The sequence below is a fragment of the Nannospalax galili genome, unplaced genomic scaffold (genome assembly GCF_000622305.1).
Source record: "Nannospalax galili isolate Female #2095 unplaced genomic scaffold, S.galili_v1.0 scaffold1174, whole genome shotgun sequence".
NCBI lineage: Eukaryota > Metazoa > Chordata > Mammalia > Rodentia > Spalacidae > Nannospalax > Nannospalax galili.
In genome coordinates this window covers 1,018,927-1,033,027 of record NW_008335361.1, presented here as the reverse complement: position 1 = coordinate 1,033,027, position 14,101 = coordinate 1,018,927, and positions in this window count along the sequence as shown.

Sequence of the window (14,101 nt, the reverse complement as noted above, 5' to 3'; positions counted from 1 at the left end):
ATATTTAACAAAGATACCAAAATAGGCATACCAGAAGAAAGACAACATCTTTAGCAAATAGCTCTGGGAAAACTGGATTACCACATGTAGAAGAATGAAATTAGACCCATATTTATCACTCTTCATAAATCTCCAAATGGTCAAAGACCTCAATATGAAGTGTGAAATGTTGAAACTGTTAGAAGAAAATATAGGGAGTATCCTACAAGATATGGGTGCATGAAAAAAACTTTCTAAATCAGACTTCATTTACTCAGGAGTTAAGGTCAACAAGGGACAAATGAGATCACATTAAGCTAAAAAGCTTCTGTACAGCAAAGGAAAGAATCAATTGAGTAAAGAAGAAGCCCGCAGAGTGGGAGAGAGTCTTTGGCAGCTATACACATGATAGAAGGTTAATTTCCATAGTATACAAAGAACTGAAAAATACCCAAAGGGGCTGGAGAGATGGCTCAGCACCTAAGAGCACTGGCTGCTCTTGCAGAGGACCCAGGTTCAGTTCCCAGCACCAACATGGTGACTAACAACCACCTGTAACTCCAGTTATAGGGGATCTGCTGCCCTCTTCTGACCACTTCCAGCATTCACAGCATAGGTGCACTTACATATATGCAGGCAGTACACTCATACACATAAATACAAATAATAAATAAAAAATATTTTTAAATACTCAAAGAATCAAGAAAAAAATGACCCAATAAAATAAGTGACAGATCTGAACAGAGAGTTCTCAAAATAGGAATGGAAATAGGTAAGGAATACCTTCAAAAGTGTTCCAGCATCCTTAGCAATTAGCAAACACAAATGAAGATGACTTTAAGATTTCATTAACCCAGTCAGCATGACTAAGATAATGAAAACAACCGATGCTTCTTTTTGCAACAGATGGAGATTAACACAGAGTTCTACAACTGGTTAAGTGCAGAGAATAATTGTCTGTGAGATGCTTAGCTTAAGTGACATTTTCAGTGTAGCCTCTACAGACAAGATGAACGCATCTTTCAACTTTCACCAGAGAGATTTCCTTATGCAACAGATGGTGATTAATACAGAAATCCACAACTGGCCAGTGTGCAGAGAACAAGAGGCTTCTCATCCCTTAATAGGACATCTGTTTCAAACTTCTGCCCCCAAGGCTCAAGAATCATTGTGGAAGAGAAGATAGAAAGATTGTAAGAGCCAGAGGTAGTGGATGATCGTAAGGAAACAGAGTTTTCCAGACAGTTGATCAGTTACACATATGAACTCAGAGCAGTGGTGACAGCACGCACAAATTCCATGCAGGCTCAAACTAGACAAAATCCCAGCATAGATGTGGGAGCTGATTAAGAAATATCAACTTAACCTAAGGAACTGACAATTGGTGACTGATGGGAGGGGGAGAGACAGTTTCTTATAGGGATGGGACTCTTGGTAGGTTGACCAGGCTCTAGTGAATAAACCCACCCTGAGGCACATGCAGGGAAACAAATCAGACTCTATTGACCACATTGCACATGTAATAGAGAGCACTGAATTGAGCAGGAGGCAGTAGGGAGAGGTGCAGATGGGGGAGGGGTTCTAAACACCATCAAATTGCATTGATGAAATAGCAAAAATCCCATGAAGATTTTTTTCAATAAAGAAACAGCTGACAACTAATGCTGGTGAGGATGTGAAAACCCTCATTCATAGCGGGTGGGAATGCAAGCTGGTGTAAACACTATGGAAATCAGTATGGGATAATTAAAAAATTTAAAATAGATCTACCACATAATCCAGCTGTACAACTCCTTGGCATGAACCCAAAATGACTCAGTATCCTACTACAGAAACACTTGCTCAGTCATGTTTATTTCTGTTTTTTTTCTCATGTTTTAGGAAATGGGGACTACATAAATGTCCCTCAACTGATGAACAGATAATGAAGCCAGTACCGGGCAACGATAGCCTGGATTAGGGTGAAGTCTAACGCAGTCACCAGGTTTGTCAGAGCATCTCTTAGGGCTTGTGAGCAGGTGCCAGAGTTGGGCCGTATCACATGCCCATATGTATCCTTCAGAGGTACTGCTGGGAAGAGAGGACATGAACTCAAAACAGAGGGAGGTCCTAATAGGGGCCACTGGAAGCTGTGGGCACCTGTCCAGCCTGCAGCAGAAAGGCAAGTTCTTCCCTGAAGGGAACAGCCAGCAACATCCTTATACCTTACATCATTTCCCTGTGTGTTTCCAGTTAGTTGCTATCCAAGCCAGCCACTTGCTGTTCCAGCCTTTTCTCAAGGTCTGCTTCTAGAAGACGAGCCAAAAGCAAATGACTTAGTATCTATTTCACTTCGTATGCTTCACCATGCAAAATATCCTTAAACCAGATCCCACTGTCATGACAGTTTGACAGGTGAGGAAGTGAGTCTCACAAAGTCAACTGAGTTTGCTCAATCTACTGCTAAGTGATGGTCTGGGCCTCTCTCCAGGTCTCCTGGGCTCCAGCTGCTTTTTATCCACAGGATTATTGCTCCCAGTGTGTCCATTTGATTTTCATCCTAGGGACGATCTTTGTGGAGACACACATGGTTATGCACTGGCTATATAATTAAAGGAGATAGAGACGATTCACACATAGTGGTGGCCACAGGAACCACTGTTGACGTTGTTTGGCTCTGTCATGAAAGTCTATCACTGGCTTGGGTACCACAAGAAACAAGTCGCATTGCAAGGAGTCATTTGTTGTGTGCAGTGGGATCCAGCCCTGTCGTCAAAACATTGTCTGCTTGTAAAGAGATCTGCAGGATGCCTGTGAGAAGAGCTGAGTCAATTGAAAACTGCAAGAGGCTGAATTGACCCACTTTGGATACTTGCTAATAGATGTCACCTGTACAGACGGATGCCCAGAACAGAGAAAGCAAAGGACACTGGATAGATAGGGAGGAATGTGGAATCAAGAGAATTATCACAGCCTCTGGAGATGGTAAGTGATGTTTCCAGCTCCCAATCATTTCAGGAGATCCCTGTGTCTCTTTTTTTCACATTTGTGATGCCCCCAAATAAATACCACATTCAGATAGAGAGGGGGTATAAAAGCAACAAAAAACATTGGAACACACAGGATTTTAGATAAGCATCTTCCTGCCAGAAAGCCATTGTAACATTTCCAATTTATATAATCACTCCAATTTGTCCCACAGATTATTAGTGCTGAACAACAATTTTCTCATTTCTGTTTGGAGGCCAAATGCTACAAAGCTATTAACTGGCATACATCTCCTGTGCTTTAAAGTTGAAATTAGTTTATTTAATTGCATCAGCATAAAGTAAATGTCTCTTCCTCAGAGGACCTGGCTATAAAGGTATCTTGAAATTAAGTGACCTTAGAAAGCCCACATGTGCATCGTGGCAGCAGCTATGGAAGGGGGTTGCTTACGGGTAATGGAAAATGATGCAGAAAACTTGATTTAACTAGGCAACTGTCTTTCTCTTTACTTTCTTTCTCATTCTTTGGATTTCATCCCAGCAATTAAATACTATTTACTTTGTCCACTGCCTGATGCTTTGATATGCAGGGCAAGCAGTGAGTCTGCAGTGAGCATACAGAACCCCTCAGCACATAGACAGCTATTTGTACCAAACCATTGATGAGGAGAAGAGGGCCTACATGCCTTCCTGGTCCTCTCTGCTCACCTGTCCGGCCAGCGTTTAATTGTACTAGCTAAGGTATCTAGGGAAAATAATTCAGGAAGCAGAGCAAGAAGAAGCAACGGAACCAGGAAAGGCACAGGTGGAAAAAAGAACAGAGTGGAGAAATGGGGTAAGAATGAGAGGGTGAAGAAAACAACACGTTCGTCATCCATAATGCCAATGGAAGATCCACTTCTGTCTATCTGTCAGGCTTATTATCAACTGGGCAGAAAACTAAAAGTATTCTTAAGGAAGATCTACTCTCCTTTACCGCACAGTAATCACTTGCCAATAGTTCCTTGGCGAGGGTTGGGGCCTGCTACCCATTTTCCCTGTTTTATGCTAGGTTTTTATCTGATTGAATCAGCATGGGTCTTGTGCATGCTGTCACCATTGTTGCAAGTCCATGAGCAAGTTCCCAGAGGCTTGAAAGGTTCTCTTTCCTGATGGGATAGGACTTAACATATATGATGGGATACTGGATATCCGGTGGGGGGACTAAGGGGGATAGGGAGGGAAGGGTTTAAATTTGATCAAGATGTATTATATGAAACACACGAAAAGTCAATGAAAATTTGTCAGTTAAAAAAAAACCCTAGAAGTATTCTTGTTTGCTAGTTGAGAAATTAATCTTGATAAAAGGTGATGGTTTGACTTTGTATAGTCTTTTGCAAAATATATAGTGATGACATTTTACAATTTTGGTATAGAAAGTACTTTCTTACAGATAACTACTTCTTTTAGTAACTCCAGAAAACTTAAGGAAGTTAGGAGTATACAAGAAGTGATTGAATTAGAAAAGAATTCCTGGTAACCCTTCTTGGGACTGAGAGGTATCCGATAACTCCTGAAGTGTAAGAGATCATCCATCATTTACTGCCTTAAAATGCCATTAGCTGAGCTTACATTTTAAAGACATTAGGAAGGCTTAGGATGAGCAATTCTTGGCTGGATTTTTAATGTTTATTGCATTCAATAAAAATCATCTGAACAGTAGCTTGAGCTGGACATCCAAAACAGCTTGCTTACTAACTGCCCACAATAGATATGCCTCTTGGCATCTGCAGCTTGGGAATATTGGGTTGTTGTACTTTGTGTGGGGAATCAAGCGTCCCCGGCATGAGCATTCCAAGGAACTAGGTAAAAACCATATCCTCGTCTTCCATCTCCTGTTAGAAGCTACACAGTGCCTCTTCTACTGCATTCTGAGCATGAACATCCCCTGTGATTCTGGCCAGAAATGCTTAGAATTCCTGGCCAGAATCACAGGGGAGGTTCATAGACCCCACTGCTCTACAGAGCAACAATAATTCAGGGCCATGTTTTATTATTATTATTATTATTATTATTATTATCTCATTTAAATGACTGAAGAAGGATAGGACCCTATGGTTAGCTGATGGTTTTAGTCTGCCTATTCCCACATGTTCCCTTTTCTTTTCCACCATGGGTTGAAGAAGCATGCAGCCCTCACCAGAAGCTACTGCCATGCTCCTGAACTTCCCAAGTTCTAGGGTTGTGAGCTGTATGGACCACCATTCTTTATGAATTACCCAGTCCCTGATGTTCTTTTTTTTAATTAAAAAATTATTTTTATTTTGTATGTATGAGTGTATTCCCTGCATGTGTGTAAGTGCACCCATGTTGTGCAATGTCCATGGAGGACAGAAGAGGACTTTGGATCCCCTGGAACTGGAGTTACAGATGTTTGCTAGCTGCCATGTGGATGCTGGGATTCGAATCTGGGTCTTCTGAAAGAACAGCCAGTGGTCTCAACTGCTTAGCCATCTCTCCAGCCCCGTCCCTGATATTTGATGGCAATGGACAATGGATGAAGACAATGGACTAGAATTTTCTGGAGCTCTTGCTGGTTCTTTGTTCTGCAACTACTCTTTGACTCTCTAGGCTCAAAATACATTAGTAGATAGAATAAAAAAAATAAGCTTCACCAAACTTCACCAGTCCACATATTTCCTGCTGTAAGAAGCACCCAGGAATGATGAAAAAGGAAGAAAGAGGGGAAATTCATCAGATCCCTGAGCCCGCGTACAGAACAGTGAGCATCAATCAAATCCACAGCACATCCACATGGCCTCTTCCCTGGGCTTGTTATGAAACCCAGGAAAGAACTGCTTTCTTCAAACCAAATCTGTGTGGCTGATAATTGGTTCACACTGAGAATTTGGCAAAGACCCAGTCTAAGTTGACATCTGGCATCTTCTGTAACGCAAGTTGCATTTATCTTATTTATTTTTTTTCAATTAAAAATCGCTGAGCAGGTCTGGACAAATGGCTCAGAGGTTAAAAGCACTTGCTGCTCGTCTAGAGGATCTGGATTTTGTTCCAAGTACCCATGTCTGGCATCTCACAAGCTCCTGTAACTCCAGTTCCAGGGGATTCAATGCCCTCTTTTGGCCTCAGCAGGCACCTGCATGCACGTGGTGCACACATACGCATACATTTGGTCACACACATATGCACATTAAATAAATAAAATCACTGAGCATACATGTGCTTAGTACTGGAGGTATATAAGCACATGATACATAGCTCTGCCTTACAACTTGGGCAGGGAGTTGAAAGTGTTAGCCCATAAATATGTGATAAGTGAGAGATTTTCTTTACCTATAAAAGTTTCAAAAAGATTTTCAAAGAAGGTAAAAATTGAACTTGATTATATGTCACTGGTGTGTTGAGATGGACTTAGGACACAATTTAGTGATAAAGTAGCTCCAGGATAAAGGGTCAATATACATAGTCAAAAGAAACCAAAAGACTGGGGTGCTTCACTAGCTTAAGCACTTCTAGAAAGTTCAATGGTGATTCCCAGGCCTATGCTCTCTTAATAGAAGCATCTCTGGAGCCCAGTGCTCCTCCAGGCCCAGATGATGAAAGAGTGAGATGGAATTGTTTGTGGTCTCCCTTTCACCTTGTTTCCTTCAAGGTCACCAAGATTCCACAGCATTCTCATGAATACCTTTCATTTCTGGGAAATGTGGGGTCCTATTAACTTCCAATCTGCCTTCCCTTGGGGTGTAATGCTGTCCTCTGCAACTGCAGAAAGTGTTGATATCCCTTCCTCTCCCTGAAGTAGTTGTCCAGGCACTCAGCCTCATGGCCTCTTCAGCTCTATCTCCACTCTTTTAATTTATTTGTAATCTGTAATGCTGCCTTTCCAACACTCCCAGGTCCTCATCCAAGTTTTCATTTAGAGTATCAGACTTCTTCAATTGCTCAATTAACTTCAGTCAATTAATTTGTCCTGTCTCCTCCTGGGTCTGTTTAATCATTCAACACAGCAAGTTGGCATGTGTGGTTGGTGTTTGATGAGACTTAACATTTGCAGTAACAACTTTCTTTATGCCTGCTTGGGAAACACACTTGTTTGAGAGGATTGTGTAGCCAAAATAAGCCCGTAGGCACCTGGGAGATGCTACTGTGATTTATTAATTCCACTTCACATACAGTATACATATTTGGTATTAGATATTATGGGACATCATTAAAAGATGTCATTCAGCATAGAACCTTGGTCTTCATGAAGGTAAATCAACATAACCACTATCAGCCCAGCGATAGACACAGCCCTTGAGTCCTATAAGGACAAAGGGAGAGTGGCTTTTTCCTGTCATTAATCACTTTAGGATGGTGTCAAATGAGCAGAAATCAATGCTCTTAATTTATTAGTTTTTTTTTTTCTGCAGCAACATAAACCCACATCATGATCTTTCTCCAGAACCTGAGGGTCCATATCCCTATATTCAGTTCAACAGGAATCTGAGGCCAAGGGAATTTTGAATGTAACATATGTGAAATCCATGAGCCAATATTCAGGAATGTGAAGAGTAGAGCAGGGATACAATGCCAATGAAATTGTGTCATAGTCAATACAGTCATTTTCTATTTCATAACACCTTAGTATCCATCGAAGTAATATGCAGGAAGAAGGGAAAGGTGTACAAGGGTGTCAAGAAATTCAGTGCCCCACAAATCCCAACATTTTCTCTTACATGCCACTTGGCCTTCTATGCTCTGCAGTTCCACCAATACCCAGAAGCATGACTATTATGCATGTTTGTTTGCTCTAAGATGAAGGACAGACACTAGTAAGTTTCTGACTTGAAAAAAATGTTATTTTAGCTTACCTGAAACAATTCTGTCACTTTCCCACCTTTCCCAAAAAGGAAGTTCTTCTAACCAAACACTGTAATATCATCAAGAAAATATATCTTTAAAATATTTCATTTATTGTTTTTATTTTTTGCTTATGAGTGTATTGCCTGCATGTATGTATAGGTGTATAAGTGCACTGGTATGTACAGTGCCCATGGAGGTTAGAAGAGGACAACATATTTCCCTGGAACTGGAGTTAGGGATGATTGTTAGCTTCCATGTGGGTGCTGGGAATCGAACCTGGGTCTTCTGCAAGAGCAACCGGTGCTCTTAACCACTGAGCCATCTCTCCAGCCCCAGCAAATATATCTTTTACTTTCATTTTATATAGCATCTTATAAGTCATCCCTCTCTTTATGCCTACTCCCAAATTCCTATTAACTGGACCATTGTTACAGAATTTAACACTTATCTCATATTTTATGTGCACTGTAAGTTGACTTGAATATTCAATACTAGTAGCTACCCTTAAAGCAAGGCAAATTAAGAATTGTTTACCTCAGAACCAAGAAATGAATTTGGCAAAAATGCAATGAAACAAAATTTTCCTGAAATAAAGAGGTATACTGCCTCTTCAAAGGCTCCACTGCTTCCTAGGGAATGCATACTTTACCTCTTGGAAGGTGTAAATGTCCCTGGTATCTACATTTTATTGAATATTGTGTTTTTAATCTTTTGGATCGAGGTTTCCAAAAATTTTGCTCACACTTTCATCACCTTAATTTTTGCTTCATTTTGTTGAGGGTTTTTTCCTTCCAGCCCTGCTGATTTTAGTTCACATCCAGAAATAATATTTTAAGCTATCAATACTATTTTTTCATTCTTTTGTGAGCAACTCCCACTGGTATATTTTCTCAAACATGTCTAAAATCATTTCGATTTTTCAAAGTATTTTTTTTGAATGATCTCAATTTCTTGTGGCATGTATTATCTTTGTTGACCTTGGTTATTGCCCCTGGAATTGTTGATTTTCCCCTGGGCTGGGTAGTAGAGGACCACTGCTTCAGAACTGAAGCCATTTCAATAATTTTTGTTCTATCTACATACCACTTGTCTTCCCCACCTTTCACTCCACTCCTGTGGCAAGCAGCTCTCTGAATTTCTGTAAGGAGTAGAGGTATATGTGTAGGTGCATTCATGTGTGTATGCACATTCCACGTGGACACACATGCAGGTGGAAGCCAGAGGAGTCCAACATCAGTCTCACCGCCTTGGCTTTTGAGGCATGATCTCATCCTGGATCTAGTGCTCACCAGTTCAGCTAGATTGACTGGCCAGAAAGCTCCAGGGATCCTCCTGTCTCCACAGCATCCCCACGCTGCAGTACTGGGTTTATGAATGTAGTGTGCACCTGGCTTTTACATGAGTGTAGGCATCTGAACTCAGGTCCTCAAACTTGCACAGCAAGTACTTTACTAAGCCATCTCCCCAGCTTCCTGAATTTTGTTTTTTTTTTCTCATTCTTTTACATGAACATATAAGCTTATCCGTCATAAAGTCTGATAAATAATATTTACTTCAAATGTTGCAAGCTTGCAGTTTTGAGCAATTGATCATCCAGTATTGAAATGTTAAAATTTTTTGCATCCCTCAACCCTCATCAGCAAACCTTCCTCGTGCAATGGAGTACAATGCACAGAAGGCCACAACTGACCAAGATGTAGAGAATAAGAGACCGCGGAGTGCATGTCCCTGGATAGGTCTCTTATATTAAACTTCACTCACCCATGGTTCGGGTACCATTGCAGAAGAAGGGGCGGAAAGATTGTAAGAGCCAGGGTTGGTGCATGAACATAAGGAAACGGAGGCTTTTAGGCCTCTAGGAACTTGCTCATATGAACTTGCAGCAATGGTGACAGCATGTACAAGATCCATACTGACTCGATCAGACAAAAACCCAGCATAGAACTGGGGAAACGGGCAGCAGGTCAGTCCCAACCTTAGTCAAGGAACTATTGGCAACTGATTACAGTAGATGAGGGAGAGTTGATCTTCTTAAAGGGAGTGACTCTAGATGGGTTGACTAGACTCCAATGGATGAACTTGCACCGAGGGACATCTGGGTACAAAAGCTTGACCAGATAGGCCTTAATATATATATTTCTGTCCTAGTTTGTTTCTCTATTGCTGTGACAAAACACCCTGACCATTACCAACTTTGGGAGGAAAGGGTTTATTTAGCTTACATATCCTGGGTCACAATTCATCAGGGAGCCCAAGGTAAGAACTCAGGGAAGGAACCTGGAGGCCATGGAGGAATGCTGCTTACTGGCTTGCTCCCCTGGTCCCTGCTCATCCTGCTTTCTTACCAACACAGGCCCACCTGCCCAGGGGTGGCACCACCCACAGTGAGCTGGGCCCTCCCACATCACTCAACAATCAAGAAGATGCCCTTTAGACATGGCCACAGGCCAGTCCAATGAAGGAAATTCCCCAATTGAGGCTCCCTCAACCCAGGTATGTCAAGTTGACACTAAAGCTATCCAGCGCAATAACATATGCATGAAATCCAATGGGGGAGGGCTTTGAGAGTTGTGGATAGGGGAGAGGTTAAATATGATTAAGATTTATTGTATGAAATGCACAGAAACACAATAAAAATAGACATTAAAAAAGGAAACAGGCTGACCGTAGGCCAGAGGAACAAACTAGTAAGTAGTATTCCTTCATGGCCTGTACTTTGTTTCTGTCTCCAGGTTCCTACACTGAGTTCCTGCCTTCAAACAAACCCTTTCTCCCTGCCCTGCTCCTGGCACAAAGTGTTACAATTTTTTTAAAGCATAGAAACTGAATCACCAAAAATTAATAGTTCACAAATACTTTATTCCTTAAGATTCTGTATGATTACTATTAACCATCAATGTAGTTCTGCCCATCTTCTGCCTCAAAATATTTTAAATTTTATAGAAATGTTATTAAAATATTCTTCTTGGGTCTGCTTTCCTTTCTTTCTTTCCCAGTAAGTTTGGGTTTCTAATTTTTTTTATTGTTCCTATATTCCACAGGACTTCATCCTCACCCAGGTACTGTCTTGTAAGGCACTCTAGCAATGAAACACATTCAGATTAGACACCTGTCAGTCCTGAGAAGCAATGGGAAGCCAGTGTGTAGTACTTGTGCTTGTGTACCGCCACACAGCAGCTTGGGAGGCTGTGTCAGTGTGCAGCCATCAACAGGTCAGAGCATCCCAAGAGACTGGCTGCGGTGTGGGAGCCACAGCAAATATGGCATGACCAACAAATAAGACATATTGTGTAAGGTCCTTGGGATTTTTGACTGTCCTCATCACAGTGATCTAGCACACCAAATGGTGTGTGTGTGTGTGTGTGTGTGTGTGTGTGTGTTGATGTGTTAACCCGATTTGAATCATGTATCCACATTCATCAGGGACCTATGATACATTCACATTTGGGTAGGTTATTTTCTGGCTCTTTTTGGCTCCACGATCAATTCATCATTCCCAGAAAATCCCTCTGAAGTCCTTGGCACTGCAGCCTAATAGAGTCAGGTGCAGTAACCCTCTGTGCTGACCTTTTTTTCTTAAGTACTGTCTTATACCTCTTGGCATACTCATCCATTGACTTTTAGAAACCTTAAACAACATGTACAGCAATATTCACTGGGTTAAGATTAGGATTTCATTTGAAGAGACACCATCTTTGTGGTCTTGAGTCTTCCTGCTCTTTCTTAGGCCTGGGTTGTTCATCTGTTCTTAAAAAAATTCTTTCTTTTTTCTTTTCTTCCTTCCCTTCCTTCCTTCCTTCCTTCCTTCCTTCCTTCCTTCCTTCCTTCCTTCCCTCCCTCCCTCCCTCCTTCCCTCTCTTTCTTTTGTCTTTCTTTCTGTTGGGTGACAAGCACATAGGTGGAGGTGAGAGGACAACTTGTGGGAATCACTTATCTCCTTCCACCACATAGGATCCCAAGGACACAGGTCTTCCGGCTTGGTGGCATATGCCTTTACTCACTAAGTCATTTTGCCAGCCCCACTTGACCTTTCTAACGTGTCTTAATTATGTCAATCCTTTTGGGCAAGGGGCTTGGGTTTCTTGAACTTATCTCCTACCTGCAATTGAAGTCTATTTACAACAGTGTTTTATAGGGTTAGAGACGACTCAGCAGCAATTCTGCTAGACTGGTGATGCCACAAGGTGGACACAGTTGCTCAATCCTTTGAGAAAGGATACCGAATTCACCTTGGTCCTAATATTATCTTCCTCAGTCACCTGGAGGGCAACTTATTACTGCTAGAAATAAATTACAATGCATACAAGCTCTGGCTTTTGTGTGCTATGACTATATATGAATTTGTAAGTGGGGATAGGGAGACTCAATTCCATTAGATTCCCTGGAGAAAGGCAGTCTGATTCAGTTCAAACACACAGGCTCTTCTTATTATCCAAATTCAGTGTTTGGAGCATTATTTTCTAGAATTGTTGACTGTGTTTTGATGAGATTTTACTTTATGTATTCAGTTCAGGAGCCTATCATTGATTCACTTGGGAAAAGATACTGTAAAGAACTTCTTCCTTTTAAACATGTGGCATGTACCCATTCTAATAACCCACTTCCAGGGAAATATAATTTCAGCCTTGATCAAATTTAGCATCTCAATTAGTTTTATCCCCTTATTTCCAGAGGCCAGGTTTTAGTCTACTAGTGCATAATGTCTGCCAAGCACAGACACTGTCTTAGGTGTTGGTTACCTGGTGCTGAACAGGAACTGATTAGACTGGGCAGGGAGAAGATTTCATGACATAAACTATGGGCTCATCAGTTAACACACTTGTAGAGCCTTGAGGTGCACAATAGAAACTCCTATAAAATGTCAGTACTAAGCAGATGAGTTATGGAATCTAAGTCTGCATCCAGAATGTAGCATGTGGCCGTACCGAATTTGGGACCAAATAGATACGCTAGTCTGTTGTCATCTGTCGCTAACACCTCTTGACCATGCCATCTCACACTCCATACCTCTTCTCTTTTCAGACCTCCTTTTGCACTGCCCCATTGCTTTTGATGCTCCAAGTGTCCATGGTCTGAGAACATCTGAGTTATCTGTTAATTCTGTACAATTCCAAAATGAAGTCATTGTCCCAACTCTGTACCTTTAGAGAGACATTTGATTGACTGAGCTTAAGCCTCTGCTTCCCTCTAGCCAATTCATAACCACCAGAAAATGGGTAATATGGTGGTTTCTCCCTAACCGTGGCCTTCCAAGAGGGGTGGAGGATGGACTTATGATAGGGTATGTTAGGCAGAATAACATCCCCAAAGATTTCCACATTCCAATCCTTTTCAACTTGTGAACACATCTGCTTACATGGAAAAAGGGGTTTTGAACACTTATCGTGTTAAGTTACTACACTGTGGGTATTTGGTTTTACAGTAAAACACAATGATATGTTAACTCTGAAAGTCCCATTGTATGGCCGTACTCACAGGCCCAGGGAAATTCTGAGCAGGGGCATTTTATTTGGTTTGGTTTCAGTCATAACTAATTTGATTATAGACAGTCTTACTCAAAAGAGAAATTTATTGATTCATAGAATTGAACTACTACAATTTCAAGACTCAACCAGGACTTCTGGATGACCAAAGCCAGGAACATGAGTTGCAGCTTAGTTTGTTCTTTCTTTCTAATGGAATTTGTATTTATTTATTTATTTATTTTTATATTTTTTATATCTTTTAAAGATTTTAGTTTTCATTTTTAATTTTATGTATATGAGTATATTGCCTGCATGTATGTAAGTGCACTTGTGTCATGCAGTGCCTACAGAGGTCAGGAGAGGGTGTTGGATCCCCTGGAACTGGAGTTACAGATGGTTGTTAGCCACCATGTGGGTGCTGGGAATCAAACCCAGGTCCTCTGCAAGAACAGACAGTGCTCTTAACCTCTGAGTCAGCTCTCCAGCCCCTATTTATTTATATTTTATGTGTATGAATGTTTTGCCTGCAAGCGTGTAAGTGCATCATGTGCATGCAATGCTCATGGAGGCCAGAAGAGAACATCAGATTCTCTGGAACTGCAGGATGGTTGTTAGCCACCATGTGGGTACTGGGAACCAAACCTGGGTTCTCTGCAAAAGCAGCCAGTTCTTTTAAACACCGAGCCATCTCTCCAGCCCCTCAGTTTGTTCTTTCAGATCCAGTATGATGGGAAGCTCCTTTCAGAAAATAAAGGACTGAAGAAGAAACACTAGCCTAATACATTTTTCCCCACATACCATGGAATAGGCAGTGTGAGGCTGGTAAGTTTTATTGTGTGTTTTCCTGGC